General features: G+C 51.7%; 1 protein-coding gene across 1 annotated transcript in view; it reads right to left on the bottom strand.

Annotated features, from left to right (window-relative positions):
- The window catches only part of MDGA2 (MAM domain containing glycosylphosphatidylinositol anchor 2), a 192,261-nt gene that overhangs the window by 174,740 nt on the left and 210 nt on the right, over nt 1–17,311 (bottom strand). The window lies entirely within an intron of this gene.

Below are 17,311 nucleotides of genomic sequence, written 5' to 3'. Positions count from 1 at the left end.
TCCATGGGAAGCCATTCCCTGGGTCCTGTCCCTCCGTCCCTTGTCCCCAGTCCCTCTCCAGCTCTCCTGGAGCCCCTTCAGGCCCTGCAAGGGGCTCTGAGCTCTCCCTGGATCCTTCCCTTCTCCAGGGGAACATTCCCAGCTCTCCCAGCCTGGCTCCATGTGAGAAGCCTCTTCAAATCCTGAAGATTATTCCATTTTTCCATGATATCCAGTTGTTAGGGAACACTGCACCAGCTCAGCACCAGCTCAGGATCAAAGCTGACTTCATCAACATTCCCAGGATTATTTGCTCACTCACACCAGGTCACCTCCAAGGGCACAAATCCTTGGAATCAGGATTGATTATCACTCCACCAAATTAAATCCACAACAAAAATAAAAACCTGGATCATGAACTCCTTTTGCCAATGGAATAAATCAAGCTGGGCTCCATTCCCAGCTGCTTTAGCCAAGAAAAATCGGGATTTCAGATGGAACAGCCCCTCACCCTCATCCCACTGGCACCTGCAGCTAAAATCTCCAATCCTACTTTGAATTCCCAGAATTCCTTAATCATCTTCCCATGACTTTGTTCCCTGGAATATTCCAACAATTCAATTTTGCACTTTTAAAATTCCCAGGCCTCTCTTCCCTCTGCCAAGGAGGAACAATTTGGCTGCCAGGGAAGTCAGAGCTTCAGCAAAAAAATTTTGGAAATGCAGCACCAAATGGGCCACTCCGGAATTCGGGCCAGGGAGCTCAGAGCTCCAGCAAAAAAATTTGGGAATCAGCACCTAACGGCTCACTCTGGCCCAAATGGGCCACTCCGGAATTCGGGCCAGAGTACTCAGAGCTCCAGCAAAATTTTGGGAATGCAGCACCCAATGGGCCACTCTGGAATTTGGGCCAAACGACTCCGAGTGATCCCAGCGCATTCCCAAATTGCCGTCAGTGGGAAGAGCGCATGGATCATCCAGGCTGCAGGGAAATCTGGGAATGCAGCCGGCACTCAAGGAGCAATTAAATTTCCGGTGGTTAATGAAGCATTCCTGCAGCATCGGCAGCCCTGGTGCTGCTGGTGGCATCGGGTGGCTCTTCCTGGGGGCTCCAGGGGAAAATTCCATTAAAACTGTGGATCAGAGCCATTCCATCCTGGAATTAGAAGGATGGGAAGAGGTTGGGCGGTCGCTTGGGGTTGAACCTCATTTTCTCAGCTCCCTCTCCTGGAGCATCTCCGAGCTCGGATTGGATTTTGCGTACGGAAATTTGGGAATAAACAACACCAGGAATCTGGGGGGGAGGTTCTGTTTGCACCTCCTGCTTCTCCTGCTTGGATGCTCCATAAAAAAGGCTGGATGTCCAAATCCATGCAAAACAGCTTCTAGCAAGTAAAAGGAGTTCATTTACAATAATCCCCTGGAAAAATCCAGGATTTCCATGCCATGCATCCATCAGCATTTTTACCCAGTCTCTCCCAGCCCAAATTTAATTCCATTTTCCAGAGGTTTCAATAACAACATTCCTGTTTTTGAGAATACGTCATCATTTCTTAAAAAAACTCAGAGCATTGAGGGGCTGGGATGGAATTCCCAGAGGAGCTGTGGCTGCCCCAGATCCCTGAAAGTGTCCAAGGCCAGGAGCAGCCTGGGATAGCGGGAAGTGTCCCTGCCCATGGAAAAGGGGTGGGAATGGGTGGGATTTAAGATCCCTGCCATCCCAAACAATTCCATGAGCTGAGGGAACACCTTCCCAAACTTTCATCTCTTCGCTGGAGCAGCTCCTGGCACTGCAGGAGGCTTCCCACGAATCCGTGTCCTCACAATTCCACACTGCAGAGCTAAAACTGGGAATAAAACAGGACCATGGAAGAGCAGTTCCACCTCCAGCACATTCCCAGCTCATCCCACCCCTCCGGCACTAATCCCAAAGTGGGGCTGATCCCACAGAAAGGGCCCTCAGCCGCTCCAGCCTTAATTACTGCCAGAAAAAACACAGCATTCCCTCTGCTCCCGGATTCCGGGAGCGGAGCAGAGCCAGGCTGTTCCCAGATATTTACAGCACAGACCCACATTCCCAGCTCCATTTAAAGGGGAGGAATTGTTTTATATCCGTTTCTCCCAGGCATGGAAATCCTCGGCTGTGAAGGGGAACGACGCAGGCACAGAAAAAGGGAAATTCTTTTCCCGCTTTTTTTTAAGTGTTATCCTGATCCATAATCCCTGCAGAAGGTAATTAGGAACGCAACCACACAAATTCCCAATTCCCTGCAACCCCCACAATCCATGGAAAACCTGCTCCTCTCCCATCATGGACACATTCCCAAGGGAAGATGAGGATTAATGCTGGATGCAGCATTCCAGTCAGGATCCAAGATCCTCCAAACATTCCTGGGATCATCCCCAAAATAACTGGGATTGGTTCTTCTGTACAAGAGCCGAGCAGCACCAAAAAAAATGGGAATTCAGCAAGCCAAGGGGACATGGATCCATTGTTTTATCCCCAAAAGTTGGGGATAAAAAAAAGGGATTTGATTGGGTTTTCAGTCTTATCACAAACGAACCGGAGCCATCGGATGCAAAATAAACCCATAAAACATCCCAGGAAAGGGATGGTGATTTTTCCTTAAGGAAAACAGGCTGTTCATAAATCCCCCACATGGAAGTTGTCATCCCAAGAAAAGCTCCCAACTCCTCCAGACAGCTCCATTTGTATTCCAGCTTATCTGGGAGGAACAGGAAACGCCTGGAGCAGAGCGGTGATGGTGGCAAGGCTGGGATGGGGCCAAAGCTGCGCTCTCCGCATGGAAAAATCCAGGTTTTCTTCCAGCTGGGCACTTCCAGTGCAAAGCAGATCATTCCCTAAAACTGGGATGAGCTGGAAAAGGGCTCAGGGATGAGGAGAAGGGTTGGAGGTGATGGTGGGAGAGAGCGGGAAGTGCCCCAAACCGGAATTCCCTGGGCTGATCCCACAGTGTGGGAGGAGGGAAAGGGGGAATTCTGCCCCCCTCAGCATGGAGCTCCTGGAGTGAATCCAGGGGAATCCATTGAGCTGCTCCAAGAGCTGGAGCTGCTCTGGAGCCAGGCCGGGAGAGCTGGGAATGCTCCCCTGGAGAAGGGAAGGATCCAGGGAGAGCTCAGAGCCCCTGGCAGGGCCTGAAGGGGCTCCAGGAGAGCTGGAGAGGGACTGGGGACAAGGGATGGAGGGACAGGAGCCAGGGAATGGCTCCCAGTGCCAGAGGGCAGGGATGGATGGGAGATTGGGAATTGGGAATTGCTGGCTGGGCTGGAATTGCCAGAGCAGCTGTGGCTGCCCCTGGATCCCTGGCAGTGCCCAAGGCCAGGCTGGAGAGTGCTTGGATCCACCTGGGATAATGGAAGTTGTCTCTGCTGGATCCCTGGGTGAGCTTCCCAAGTCTCTTCCCAATCCCAACCATTCCATGATTTTATGGAATGAGATTCTGGACACAAACAGAGGAGGCACCACCGCATTGAATTCCAGCAGCTCCAGGACTGCTCCTTCTGCTCCACATCCCATCCAGCCTGAATTTTTAATCCCAAAATCCCTGAATTTGGAAAATCCCTCCAAACTGTGCCCGACGCCCCCCCTGTCCCCATCAGAGCTCCGAGTGCCAGCTCCAGGAATTCCTTGGACACCTCCAGGGATGGGCACTTCCCACCTTCCCAGGAAGAAATTCCTCTGTAAATTCCCCCAGATCTCCCAATCCCAGCTCCAGGAACTGAACAATGGGAATTCTGCGGGAGGAGGAGCACTCAGCTCCCCGTGCCGCCGGATGGGACAGAAATAATTTCATTTAATCTCTTTTTGACCCAGTTCTTGGCAAACACCGATTTATTTTTTATTTTATTGCTGTTATTCGCTTGCCAAAACGAGAGGGGGGAGGAAGAAAAAATGATTGAATCCAAGCTGAAGCAAAAGGAATTTTTGTTTTTACTGCTGGGTTTTTGGATATTTTGTTGAAATATCAACATTTGGATGTTTTCACTCAAGCCAAAATGTTTCTCTTGTTGTGCTTTGCTTTAATCTCTTCGTTAAATATGCAAAAGCACAAATGAAAATATTGAGGTGATGACAAAATTTTAATAAGGGGAAAATCTCACAGTGCTCCAAGATTTTCCCCCTCCCTTTTCTCAGATGGGGTTTTATCCAAGAGCTGTTTCCACAGGAATTAATTATTCAGGATAAATTAAACAAATATAAATAAAAATAAATAAATCTATTTTTATAGAAATAAATAAAATCTAAGTTAAAATAAAATGAATATGTATTTTATAGACATATATTCATATAGAAATAAATAAAACAAATCTAAATTAAATAAATATATTTTTATAGAAATATATTTATATATAAATAAATAAAAAACTAAATGAAAATAAATATATTTCTATAGAAATAAATGAAATATAAATAAATTAAATATCTATATAATTAAATAAAATATAAATAAATTATATATAATTATAAATAAAATAAATATAAATCAAAATAAAAATCTATTTTATAACAAAAAATAAAATATAAATAAAAATAAATAAAAAACTTATTTATATAGAAACAAATAAAATAACTAAAATAAGAAATTTATTATTATCAAATATAATAAATTAAATATATAAATAAAATAAAACCAGAGCTGAACTCAGCCCTCACAGCCAGATCCAAGGAAGGGGGAAACAGTTGGATGAAACTTCTCCTGCTTGTTTCCATCTGACGCCCTTGGAAATGGGAATGATGGATTTTTAATGGATAAACTCCATTATTTCATATTTTTTACTATTTATAAAAAAGAAATAATGATTTTTGTTGGAAACAAAGGATTTTTTTTTGAGCTGCTGGAACGAGTCCAGAGGAGCCACTGAGCCACTCCAAGAGCTGGGAATGTTCCCCTGGAGAAGGGAAGGATCCAGGGAGAGCTCAGAGCCCCTTGCAGGGCCTGAAGGGGCTCCAGGAGAGCTGGAGAGGGACTGGGGACAAGGGATGGAGGGACAGGACACAGGGAATGGCTCCCAGTGCCAGAGGGCAGGGATGGATGGGAGATAATTGGGAATTGGGAATTGCTGGCTGGGCTGGAATTGCCAGAGCAGCTGTGGCTGCCCCTGGATCCAGGGCCAGGCTGGACACTGGGGCTGGAGCAGAAAGTTTGGATGCTGCTCCCGAACTTTGTACAACACCTCCAACATTCCCAGAGGATCCTGTGCCTGGAATTGCTCAGATCCTGTTGCTAAAATGTTTCTATTTGGAGTTAATTTGAGATCAGATCTTCAAAGTTTGGATCCAGCTGGGATTTGGGCTGTTTTCCCAGGGAACAGGGACAGGAGGAGAGGGAACGGCCTCAGGCTGGGCCAGGGGAGGCTCAGGGGGGACAGCAGCAGGAATTTCCCCATGGAAAGGGCGCTCAGGCCTTGTAAGTGCCCAGGGAGGTTTGCAGTGCCCATCCCTGGAGGATTTGATTCCATGTGGATGTGGCATTGGCAGCACTGGGAATGGTTGGCCTTGATCTTGATCTTGGAGGGCTTTTCCCACTTTAATGATTCCGAGTGGGAACAAAATCCCGTGTGGGATCGAGATCCCCTCAGGGTTGGTTTCTCCCCATGAGGATTTGGAGTTTCCAGCTGCTCCCTGAGAGTGGGAATTGCGTTTTCCCTCATCAAAAAATTCCAGCTTTTACTCCTCATTCCGAGGTCATTATTCCACATCCAAACATTCCCCAAACTCCCCTAAAATCCCTGACAAATAGCACGAACCCAGGGTTTTCATGGATCTGCTGGAACCAGGGATTCTTTCTGCATGGACCTGGATTTCCTGGATGCACCAGAGGTGGCTGCTCTTGGGTGTTCACTTCCAGGGAAACTCAGGATCCCCAGAGCATTAAAACCCTCAAACTGTGGGAAGAGAAGGGGGAATCCCTACTTTAAAAGGGGGATGTGACGGGAATTTATACTGGGAAGGGAATGGGAGAAGTGGAGAATTCCGAGGAATGAAAAGGGAGTGAAAATTAAAACCATTTTTCCCTTTTTTTGTTTTTCCCTTGGATCCAGAATTCCTTGGCCTCCAAGGCCTTTAGGGTGGGTTCGTGCATCACCTGGCCCAGCGGGATCCCAGCTCCTGGCATAGATTCCAAGGATTTCTGGCCATGGAATTAATAATAATGATGGTAATTAGCACATCCTGAGGAAACCGCCATGGTTGGATTGAGTTTAAGGGGAAAAACAAAAATCCCAACAAAAGGAGAGAGATTATTAATTACTCTAAGAAGCATTAAAGGATAATTTGGATTTCATGGAAAATGCAGGAGGTTTGATCCCAGGAGCTGGTTTTCATGGGAATTCCTGCAGCTCCCAGCTGCCCAGCTCCAGGGGAATATCCAGGAGGTGCTGGGAAACAATTCCCAGTTTTATTTCGAGGAAAAACGCAAGGAAATTGGGAATCCAAGGAAAACAGGGCAGGGTTTGGCAGCTGGGTGCCGTTTTATGGGGAGGGGAAAGCGAGGATTATGGAGAAATAAAGTGGGAATTAAAGGATGGTGCTGCCTAACTTTTCCTTGGAATTCTCCTCAGTGCATCAAAGAAATCCTTTTAAACTCAAGCAGAGGGAGAGATGGGAATTTGGAAAGGGTCTGGGAATCTGCTTTAGGTCCTGGGTGGTTGATGCTGAGGATATTCCCTAGTTATCTTACAGAAAAATGTAATTTTCTTAGAATTCCAGGATGGTTTGGATTGGAAGGGACCTCGAGGATCATCCCTGCCCTGCCCAGGGACACTTCCGCTATCCCAGGTTGTTCCAATCCCTCTTCCAGGGAAAAATCTGCTTTTTCCATGTGCTGGTGTTGGAATCTGACTGAATCCTGTTCCTGTGGAAAAACCTTCCTGAATTTTCCCTCCTCTGGCCACCTCTGTGGGGTTTTGGGTGTGACTGGAAGAGTTTGGGGCTTTAGAGAGCCAAAAAATGTCCAAAGCTGGGGCAGGGATAAGGAAATGATTCCCATTCCCAGCTCCATAGATCTCCAGCTCCTCTTCCCATTCCAGCTGAAACGAATCCCAAAGCGCTCACAAACTTTCCTACATTCCCAATCCAAAACACCACCTCATTCCTACTTTTCTCCAAGGATCCTGATACCACTTTCCATAAAAAAAGATCAAGGTGAGGACCTGGAGCAGAGGAAATTCCCAGCCATTCCCAATCCATCAGCACAGCTCAGGGATCACCAAATCATCCTCAAAGTCCCAATATTTTCCCAGTGTGAGTCCAGTGAGGACTTTCCAGGCTGAGAAAACATCCAAATTCCACTGGAATTCCTTTGGATCAGGACTTTGAGGACATCCAATAAGCCTGGAAAGGCTCATCCCATTCCAGTCCAGGGACACCTCCCAACACCCCAGGCTCCTCCAATCCCATCCAGCCTTGGCCTTGGGCACTGCCAGGGATCCAGGGGCAGCCACAGCTGCTCTGGCAATTCCAGCCCAGCCAGCAATTCCCAATCTCCCATCCATCCCTGCCCTCTGGCAGTGAGAAGCCACTCCCTGTGTCCTGTCCCTCCATCCCTTGTCCAGACACGGATTCTCCCACACTCCTGATTTTCCCTGACCAAAACTCCGACTGCAGAGTCTGGATAAGGAAAGAGTTCACTGCTTCTCCAGGATTCTCCAGTTCATCCCTTCCTCTCCCACTTTTCCCATCCACAAAGCCCCAGGCAGAGCACAGGGAACCTCCATTTCTCCCAAAGTTCAGCTGGAAAATCCCACCCAGAAGTGAAGAATTCCAGAGCTTTTCCATCCAAGGCGGGAAGGAAGGATCCCATTTATTCCTTAAAAAACACCCTCCTTTACTGCCTGCCTTCCTAGGATTCCCCACAATCCCTAAAAAATATTCAGGAGCTCCTTTCCCTCAGCACATCCAGGAAAGGGCTCTTGGGGGAGGTGGGAAAACCAATAGGGAGAAATCCCATCGGATTTCTCCAGAGGAGAGGTGGGAACACCCATAGGGAGAAATCCCATTGGATTTCTCCAGAGGGGAGTTTGGTTCCAGGGTATTGACACAGCACTTCCTAAAAAAAAAAAAAAAAAAAAAAAAAAAACCACAAAACTGAATTTTGAGGGATTTTTTTCCTTTTTTGGAGCACGGAGTAGCTGTGGGCAAAAAATATTCTTTTTATCGGGATCCCAGCAGGAAAATTCCGGGGGTTTTGGTGCCTGAGGTAAAGCTAAGCTTTGCTATGAGGGAAAAATGGTTTAATTAAACTAACGAGATCCAATTAGTGCTCATGGAGCAAGCTGGGAGAGGGAAAAGCTTCCGTGGCTGTGGCAGGGGTGGGAATGGGATGGGATTTTAGGTCCATTCCCAAACCATTCCATGGGGGAATTTTTGTCCCGCATATTTCATTTTTTAAAGGCTCCTTCAGCCCAGCAGAGCGCTGGGATCTGCTGCCGTGTGGAATTCTGCACTTGGAAAAGATCTAGCGCTGCCTGGATGTTCCCACGGGCCCAGGAATCCATGGATACAGGATAAATCCCACCCCATAAGGCTGGAAAACGCTGCGTAATTCATCGTTTTGGCCCCATTTCCTGCTGGCACAAGCCATTCATGGAATTACGGAATAGCCCGAGGTGAAAGAACCCACAAGGATCAAATCCCACTCCTGGCAATCCCAGGAATTCCAACTCCATGTGCACCCACGGCCAGGTGACATTAATTAACTGATAATCAATTAATTGGTGTCACTACACAAATTTATTTGTAGTGGAGCCCAGCTGGGATCAGGAACAGATCCCACAGGGATCAAATCCAGCTCCTGGCAATCCCAAGAATTCCAGCTCCATGAGCACCCATGGCCAGGTGATGTTAATTAACTAATTAATTGGTGTCACAACACAAATTTGTTTGTAGCAGAGCCCAGCTGGGATCAGGAACAGATCCCACAAGGATCCAATCCAGCTCCTGGCCCTGCTCTAGAAAATCCCAAAAATTCCAGCTCTTTCTGCACCCACAGCCAGGTGACGCTAATTAACTGATAATCAATTAATTGGTGTCACGACACAAATTTATTTGTAATGGAGCCCAGCTGGGATCAGGATCAAGGCCAAGGAGCAATCCCAGCCTCGCTCATCCCAAATAAATCATTCCAAAGGGCTCTGGCTCCCTTCCTGCCCTCGGCCCAATTAAAAATCCAGGAATTCCTGGAAAAGGCCAGGATTTCTCCTTTGGGATTGGGGAGCAGCTCATTCCTCACCCACCCAGGATGCGGCTCCAGCCTTCCCTCTCCTCCCACCAAACTTTTGTTCCAGCCAGGAAAAGGACAGATTCCAAAGGCTGACGTGTTCCGTGAATTCCCGAGTATTTTGGAATAACCGGAAACCAGCTCGATGTTGTGACAGTTTTTAAGTGAAATTCCTCAGTTTTGGAAGTTCTCTTCTGTTTGATGGCGCAGAACTCGTGCAGGGAAAATAAAAACACGCAATTCCCAAAGCAGGATCATTCCCGGCACATTCCCATTTTTCCAAAATTCACCTGGGATAACTCTTGGAATTCACTATTTATCCCAAAACCCCACATTTTTCCCCTTAGGTTTGACCTCAGGGAGTTCAAATCGGCCTCGTCCAAGAGACTCCAAATTCCTTTAAACTTCCCTTTCCTCCCGCATTCCCTGGAATTCCGTCAATCCATGTGGGATATCCTGGAAAAACGTGTGGGAGAACAACTCCAGAGCCCACTCCAGCCCCACAAAAGCTGCTCCAGAAAAAAAATTATCCAAAAAACCCCCAGAGCACAACAAGGAAATCCCTCCTTATCCATGGGTTAATTCACTTGGAATTTTTCTAGGGAGACACTGGGTTTTCCAAACCTCTCTGATCACCAGGGATAACTCTTGGAATTCACCATTTATCCCAAACCCCCACATTTTTCCCCTTAGGTTTGACCTCAACCTCGAATCGGCCTCATCCCAGAGACTCCAAATTCCTTTAAACTTCCTTTTCCTCCCACATTCCCTGGAATTCCACTGATCCACGTGGGATATCCTGGAAAAACATGTGGGAGAACAACTCCAGAGCCCCCTCCAGCCCCACAAAAGCTGCTCCAGGACCCTCACTCAAATCCCACAGGAAAACCTGGAGCACAGCAAAGGAGCTCCCTCCCCATCCACGTTTTATCTGGAATTTCACATCCCGGAAAACGTTGGATTTCCCACCCGCCTTTCCCTCCCCTCTCGGGCAAAGGAAGGATTTTAACAAGAAATAAAAACTTACACCGGGAAAAGCAGGAAAACCCAGAGCACCCAGATCCAGCAGCTCCTCCCGAGGTTTTTTTGGGAATTAAGACAAGCTCCCAGCTTGAAGTGATGGTCAGGATTAATTCCAGGTGGGAGGAATTAACGGGATTGGAGCAGCTCTGATTGGTTGATGAGGTGCTCCAGGTGCACCCAATTGGGATAATTCCCATTATTTCTGCCTCTCATCCCAGAGGAAGGACAGCTCAGGAAAAGAGGGAATGACTTTGTGCCTGAGGAGACCAAATTCCAGCTTAAAACCCATCCCAAAAACTCCTGTGGCAGCATTCCTGAATGGACTTGAGCCTTGCAGTGTGACACTTCCAAATTTCTGTGTTGTTCTGTATTCTGTCAAAATAACACTAAAAACCAGGAGAATGGGAAGGGAATCCAATATCCAGGGAGCAGAGCTTCCACTTCCAGGGAAAACAGCCTCGAATCCTTTGGGAGATCCCAATTCCTGAATGTCCCCTCCGCTGGGAATATTCCCTTAATTCCTGACTCACATTCCAGAGGTTTAAAATCCCCCAGTGTTCAGCTCAGAGGGAAGCTACTGCTCGAATATCCGGGATGGGATTCACCATGGAATTGGAGGGGATGCAGTGGGAATATGGGAAGGAGCAACCCCCATCCCGTCCTTTTCCCTCCTTCCTCCTGCTCCTCGTTCCCGTTTTCCCTTTCCCAGCAGAAAAGGCTGTGGATGGCACAGCTGGGATTCCAAAAATCCCCTTTTTTTTTTTGTTAAATCCCAGGGAAATCCAGGGATTTTTCAGGTATCCGGCTCCCTTTTTATCAAGGGTTGTCACAAAGAGTGCAAAGAGTTTTTTGGGGAATGGGGGGACATTTATGGGATGAAGGGATAGAGAGGCAGGAGAGGCTGGATAAAAAATGGTGTTGTTATAAACATTCCATGATTTGGGAATTCCGTCAGTTCCTCAGACTGGATCGTCCCTTCCCAAAAGGTTGGATTGGGGACAAAAATGTTGGAATGGAATCCCAATTCCCCACAGCTCCCACTCCCACATTCCAGCTGCCATCACTTCCCAAAGATTCCCAGCTGAAAATCCTTGGGAAAATCCTTCACGAGGATCCTCAGGGTCTCCCTGGTGCCAGAAATTCCAAGGAAAATCTGCACATTCTCACAGGGGAGGGACGTGCTCCCTGCAGGATCCCTCTGGAAGCGCCTGATGATCCCAGGATCACCCAGACCCCCCAACAATCCCACCCTGGGCACTTCCCAAGTATTCCCGGAGCTCCGGCAGCCTCGGGAATGTCACCATTCCCTGTTCAGAGCCCAGCACCCTCTGGGGGAGGAACCTTTCCCTGATATCCAAGAAAACCTGAGGAATTCCAGGGCTTGGTCCTTCAATATTCCATGGAAAGAGGGATCTCATGGACAGCCCGATCCCGGATCTTGGAAAAGAAATCCTCATCCCGGAGGAGCCCGGATTCAGAATCCGTCTGAGAAGAGCCAAGCGAGTGCCCTCCATTCCCGGCTATTTTGGGAGAGGAGATTATTTCTGGAAAAGGCAGGAAATAATTCCTCTGGATCCAGACGGGACTCGGAATTGGAAAGAGCGGCTATAAAAAGATCAAGGAGCTGATGGGATGGGATTTGTCAGGACTCAGAATTCCAGGGAAAGGTGATGGAGCAGCAGCATCCCGAATATCCAACATGTGACCAGGCTCCCCAAAATCCCTTTTTTCCAAAAAAAAAAAATTCCTTCCCAGCCATAAAAAATGTGGGAAATAAACAACTCTTGTCCCTGTGCATATCCGGGTTAGGGAAAGTGGGATTATCCCATCCCAGAGGGATTTTCCCACTGGAAGGAGGGGATTTAATGCATTCCCCATTCCCGACAGGAATTCTCCTAGATATAATCCATAAAATAATCCCGTATAATCCATATGTGGACTGACAGGGATCAATCATCTCTTCACGGGAGGAAATCCCGAAGAATTTTTGAGGAATGTGGAAGACGGGACCGAACTTCAGTCATTCCCATTTCCTTCCTCTTCCTCGGGCTGCTCGGAATTAATCGGGATTTTGCTCTTCTGAGCGCCGGGAATTTTAATTTTGTGTGTTTGAAGGCTTTTCCTTGCCAGATTCCTTCCCGATTCCCCTCCCACGGAATCCAAGGGTTTGAGCCCGCAGCTCGCGGGAGGCAGGGCCGGGATGCAGCTCCCGGAATTCCAGGAGGATCCCTGGAGCTCTCCACACATCCCGGGATACACCAACCCTCCGGAAAGTTCAGGTTCAGCTTAAATCCCAACATTTACCGAGTTTAAATTTGATTAATTAACTTAGATTTGCACCCTGACCCGAAAATAATCACCTGGGCACAACCAAGCCCTGAGCCCACAGCGTTCCCTCTGGAATTCCGGAATTCCCAGCTCTCGACCCTCGGCACAACCCGATCCATGGGAGCAGAGTCCATCCCGATCCCTCGGTTATCCATGGATTCTTCCGCACGAAGCTCATCCCAGAGATCCCCGGGCGAGGGAGGAGCAGGAGATCCTTGTGCAGGGCTCAGGGAAGAGTTAAAATTCCCAAGGATCCGCAGAACTCCTGGAGCAGGCGCTGGAGGAGCGCAGCTGCCCCTGAGGCAGCGCATAATTCCTGCCCTGTTCCCAGGGAAGCTTCCCTGGCACAAAGTCGGGAATTGTGCGGGGTTAAAGCACCCCGGACAACGCCGGCATTCACCCAGCGAGCACCCGCCGGGAAATCTCCTCCATGGAAGTACAATCCATGGAAATATCCTCCGCCTGGGAGCGCCGATCCAGAGGTTTCCCGACAAGGAGCCGGCCCTTCCAATGAGCCAAACCCTCCCTCCAAATAAAAGCCAAAAAAAAATGAGATGAGTGATCTCATTTTCCCGTCCCTCCTTCTCCTCCTTCCAATCCACTCGATCCATGAAATGTTGGGAAAGGCCAGGTCAGAGCGGCTGGAGGCCACTCCCAGCTCCAAAGGCAGCGCTCCTTAATCCCTCCGGGATGGGAGCGCCCGGGAATTACCCCCAGCATCACAAAGAGGCGAACGCAGGGGAGGAAAATCTTTCCCAGATCATTCCCAGATCATTCCCAAATCTTTCCCGACACCCTCTGCCCCTGCTCTAAGCTCCGGCGGGATCCAAGGAGCTCCAGCAGCTCCCAGTGCAGCTGGATCCTGGGAAAAAGGGGCAGCTCCAGGCTTTGGGATGCCAAATTCCAATTCGGTTCTTTGGAAAACCTGCAGCTGCAACGAGGGCTGAGGCCCTTGGATGACATCTGGTGCTTGGATCAACCAGGACCATTTCCCTGGAATTTAACACCTTAAATACCTTCCATTCCAGGCATTTTGAACCAGCAATGGGGAAACGCCTGGAAATCTTATTGTTCCCAATGGGAAAATCCCTGGAAGCCTCGTTGTTCCCAGTGGGAAAATCCCTCGTTGTTCCCAAGGCTGTGGGCGCTTCTCCCGAAATTTTGCACGCCCGGATTTGGTGCAGAGCCTCGGGAAGGCTCTGATATTCCTGGGAATGGTCAGCACTCATTCCATTTGTGATTCCAGGAGGAATTCTGAGCCATCCCGGGGTTTCCCGCGGCTGTGGATGGGATGCCGGGACCTGTTCCCTGCGGGAGTTGGGTAAAGCGGGGTCGCTGTCACCCCCAGACCCCTCCCCTGTCAGTCCCGGTGTCCCCAGACATGGAAAACATCCTGGGGCTCCTCTCTGCTTAATTCCAGCTGAAATAATGGGAAAATCCCTAAAATCCCGGCCAGGAGTGGATAAACCCCAGCCCAGTGACCCTGGAACACAAAAGGGGGCTGCACCCCCTGCGTGACCCCCCATGGGAGCAGCGGGATCTCCCCCAGTGGATCCGATCCCACCCAGTGGATCCCACCGCTGCTCCCAGATTCCTGTGACCACCTGGAATCCCCCTCCCTGGCTCAGGAAGAGTTTGCTTTGCCGGGATCCTCACCCCACCACAGCCTCACCCCAGCGAGGTCCCCCCATTCCCAGGATTTTTCCAGCCCCCACCCCAGAGGTGCTGGAAGCTCTCAGGCTCTCCAGTCTCCCATCCAGGAATTTTCTGGGCTCTTCCTCACTCCACAGGGCACAAAATGAGACCCCAATTCCCTGGTGAGCCCCCCCAGCCGAGGCAGCCCAGGAACAAACACAAAAATCCCTTCTCCGCTCTCCCAAAATTCCCATTTTTTGCTGAGCGGCCTCTGAGCCGTTAAAAACTCCCCGTGCCCACATCGGCCTCTCCACGGAGCCGCTTTTAACTCTGGAAATTGGAAGTTGGGTAAAAGGAGAACCATCACGTCCCGAATCCCTACATTTTCTGCTTTATTAACAGCGCAGGTCATGCGTCATTGAAAAGGGAGGAAAAGTGCAGCCGCACGGATCTGGAGCTGCTCTCCATCCTTCGGCCAGGAAAACAGGGAGAGCTGAGGAGCTGCACGAATTCCCAGCGATTCCAGCAGCTCTGCTCTCCCCCGTCCCCTGAGGAAGGTGACACAGGGCTGGGCTGGGCCTGCCCTGCTCCCAGTTCTCCCAGTTCCGTGCTGGTTTCCCGTTCGGATCCCGGTTTTCCACGGCAGCGCCAGCATCCCGGCGGAGCAGAGGGAAGTTACGGAGGTGCTGCCCAGCCAGGCAGAGCGGCCCGCTCATCCCGAGTTCGGGATGAACTCGGAGCCAGCAAAAGGGGAATTTGTTTCGGAGCAGCTCCCGGGGTGGGCACGGGCGGTGCCAGCACCTTCCCGCACCTCCGGAGCCACGGGAGCATCCAGGGCTGGAAAACAGCCCGGGAGAGCCGTGCCAAGGACAGGTGGGATGAGCCAGGGAGGAGCCGGGAGAAGCTGAAGCAGCAGCCGGAGCCTGAGGGATGGGGCTGAGCCACCTGCAGGGCTGGGAATATCAACAGGGAGCAGGGATGGATTCCAGGCTGCTCCTCTCCCTCGCCACCTTCCTCATGGAGAGGCTCTGGAGCTGTGCCCGCTCCCAGAGGAGAACAGAACAAGGAACAAGTGTTAACACAAGACACCTCCCCGCCAGCACCGCGCTCGGAAGCAGAGCTGCGAGGCTCTGGAAATCTTCAATAAAAGCCAAAAAAAAACTTGTTAAAATCCCACCAAAAGGCACCAAGATCCAGGCAGGTTCCCTCTCCCAAGCTGGGGCTCACTTTGGATAACCTACAGGCTCCAGCCTTCCAGTCCTCCCTTCCCAAAATGGCCCTGCTGCTCCGAGCAGGCTCCTCGGGGGCTTGGAACATTTTCCATTTTTTTAAAATTTTTTTTTCGGTCCACATTCTCGAGCCGACCTTCAGCAGTCGACGAGGACACCCGAGTTTCCAGGGCGCTGCCCCCGCTCTCGGCAGCCCCTCGCTCCCCCGGCCTTCGCCCGAATCAGCCGTGAGGAGGAGAAAGCAGCAGCGCCCAAGTCTCACCACAAAGCCCGTGTGCCAAACCTCGGAGCTGAGTCGGCATCTCCTCCCTCCAGCCCCCACCGCGCTCTCCCTGAACAAGCCCTCTCCTATTCACGGCAGCCGCTGCTGTTCCCGAGCATCCAACAATATCTGCCTGTGTGCCGGGGGAGGCAGGGAGCCGCTGCCAGCGCCACATCCAGCGCATCCATCCATCCATCCGTCCATCCGTCCATCCACCGCGAGCTCTGCCCCTCAGATATTCGCAGTCACGTCCCAAATTTTGAAAAATTAAGGATTAAAAAGAAAAAAAAAGGGGGGGGAGGGGGTGAGTCTCTAAGTGAGGCTCCCTTCCTGGTGGGAAGCGAGTGTGGAAGTGTGGGAGCGGACGGGCTCGGAGGAGCGAATGTCACACGAAGCGTTTACTGGGAGATTGATGGATCTCCTTCCTCAGCCTCGAGTGCCAGAGCTGCCGGCAGCACCGCACCGCCGCCGGGCCCCGCCGCGCCGCTTACATAACCCCCCCGGCCGGGAACGGGGCTTCACCGGGAACGGGGCTTCACCGGGAACGGGGCAGCGACGGGAACGGGGCAGAGCCGGGAATGGGGCAGAGCCGGGAGCGCGGCTTCACAGGGATCGGGGCTTCATCGGGAACGGAGCATCACCGGGAATGAATCGAGGGTTCACAGGGATCGGGGCATCACCGGGAGCGGGGCTCCATCGGGAACGGGGCATCGCCGGGAAGGGATCGAGGGTTCACAGGGATCGGGGCATCACCGGGAGCGGGGCAGTGTCGGGAACGGGGCATCACCAGAACGGGAGTATCACCGGGGCATCACCGGGACCGGGGCATCGCCACAACCGGGGCATCACCGGGACCGGGGCATCACCGGGACCGGGGCATCGCCACAACCGGGACATCACTGGCACCGAAGCATTATCACTGCCCGGGCATCACCGGGAGCGGCCACAGCGCGGCCGGGGCATCGCCAGAACCGGAGCATCACCGGCACCGGGGCACAGGGCAGCATCCCGGCCGCGCAGCCCCGCGATCCGGCGGAGCGCCCGGCTCTCCCCGCCGCTCGGCTCCGGGCACGGCCGAACCGGGGCCACCTCGAGGTCGCGGGGGAAGCAACAAGACCGCGGCCCCAGCGCGGAGCGGGCGATGCCGCCGGTGATGTGCAAGTCACGGGCGGGGGGCAGCGGGGCCCGGGGAGCGGAGCCGCCCGCCCGCGGGGTCCGCGCGCCCCCGGCGGAGCCCCGGGAAGTTTGCGGCGCCTTCGCCCCCGCCCCTGGCTCCGCGGCCGCGGGCGGCAGCGCCGCCGGTAACAAGTGCGGCGGCCGCGGGCGCGGAGGAGCCCCACGGAGGCGGCGCCCACCCGCTCCGCCGCGGCGGCCAGCGCGGCCCGGGACCGGCCGCGGCCCCCCCCGCGCCCCCTCCCCGACCCCCAGAATCGCCCCCTCCCCCGCCCCCCGGCCCGGTTTGCGCCGTGAAATGTCAGCGTCTCATGGCAACGCCGCTGCCTCCGCTCTGCCTCCGCCGGCTCCCGCGGCGCGCAGCGGGGCCACGCCGCTCGCCCCCACCTCCTCCCCCCCCCCCCCGCCCTTCCGCCCCGGCGACAGTCGCGACAAGGTCACGCG

Source organism: Cyanistes caeruleus, chromosome 6 (assembly GCF_971803275.1).
Source record: "Cyanistes caeruleus chromosome 6, bCyaCae1.hap1.1, whole genome shotgun sequence".
In the NCBI taxonomy this organism is placed as follows: Eukaryota; Metazoa; Chordata; class Aves; order Passeriformes; family Paridae; genus Cyanistes; species Cyanistes caeruleus.
This window is presented reverse-complemented; position numbering and strand designations above follow the sequence as displayed.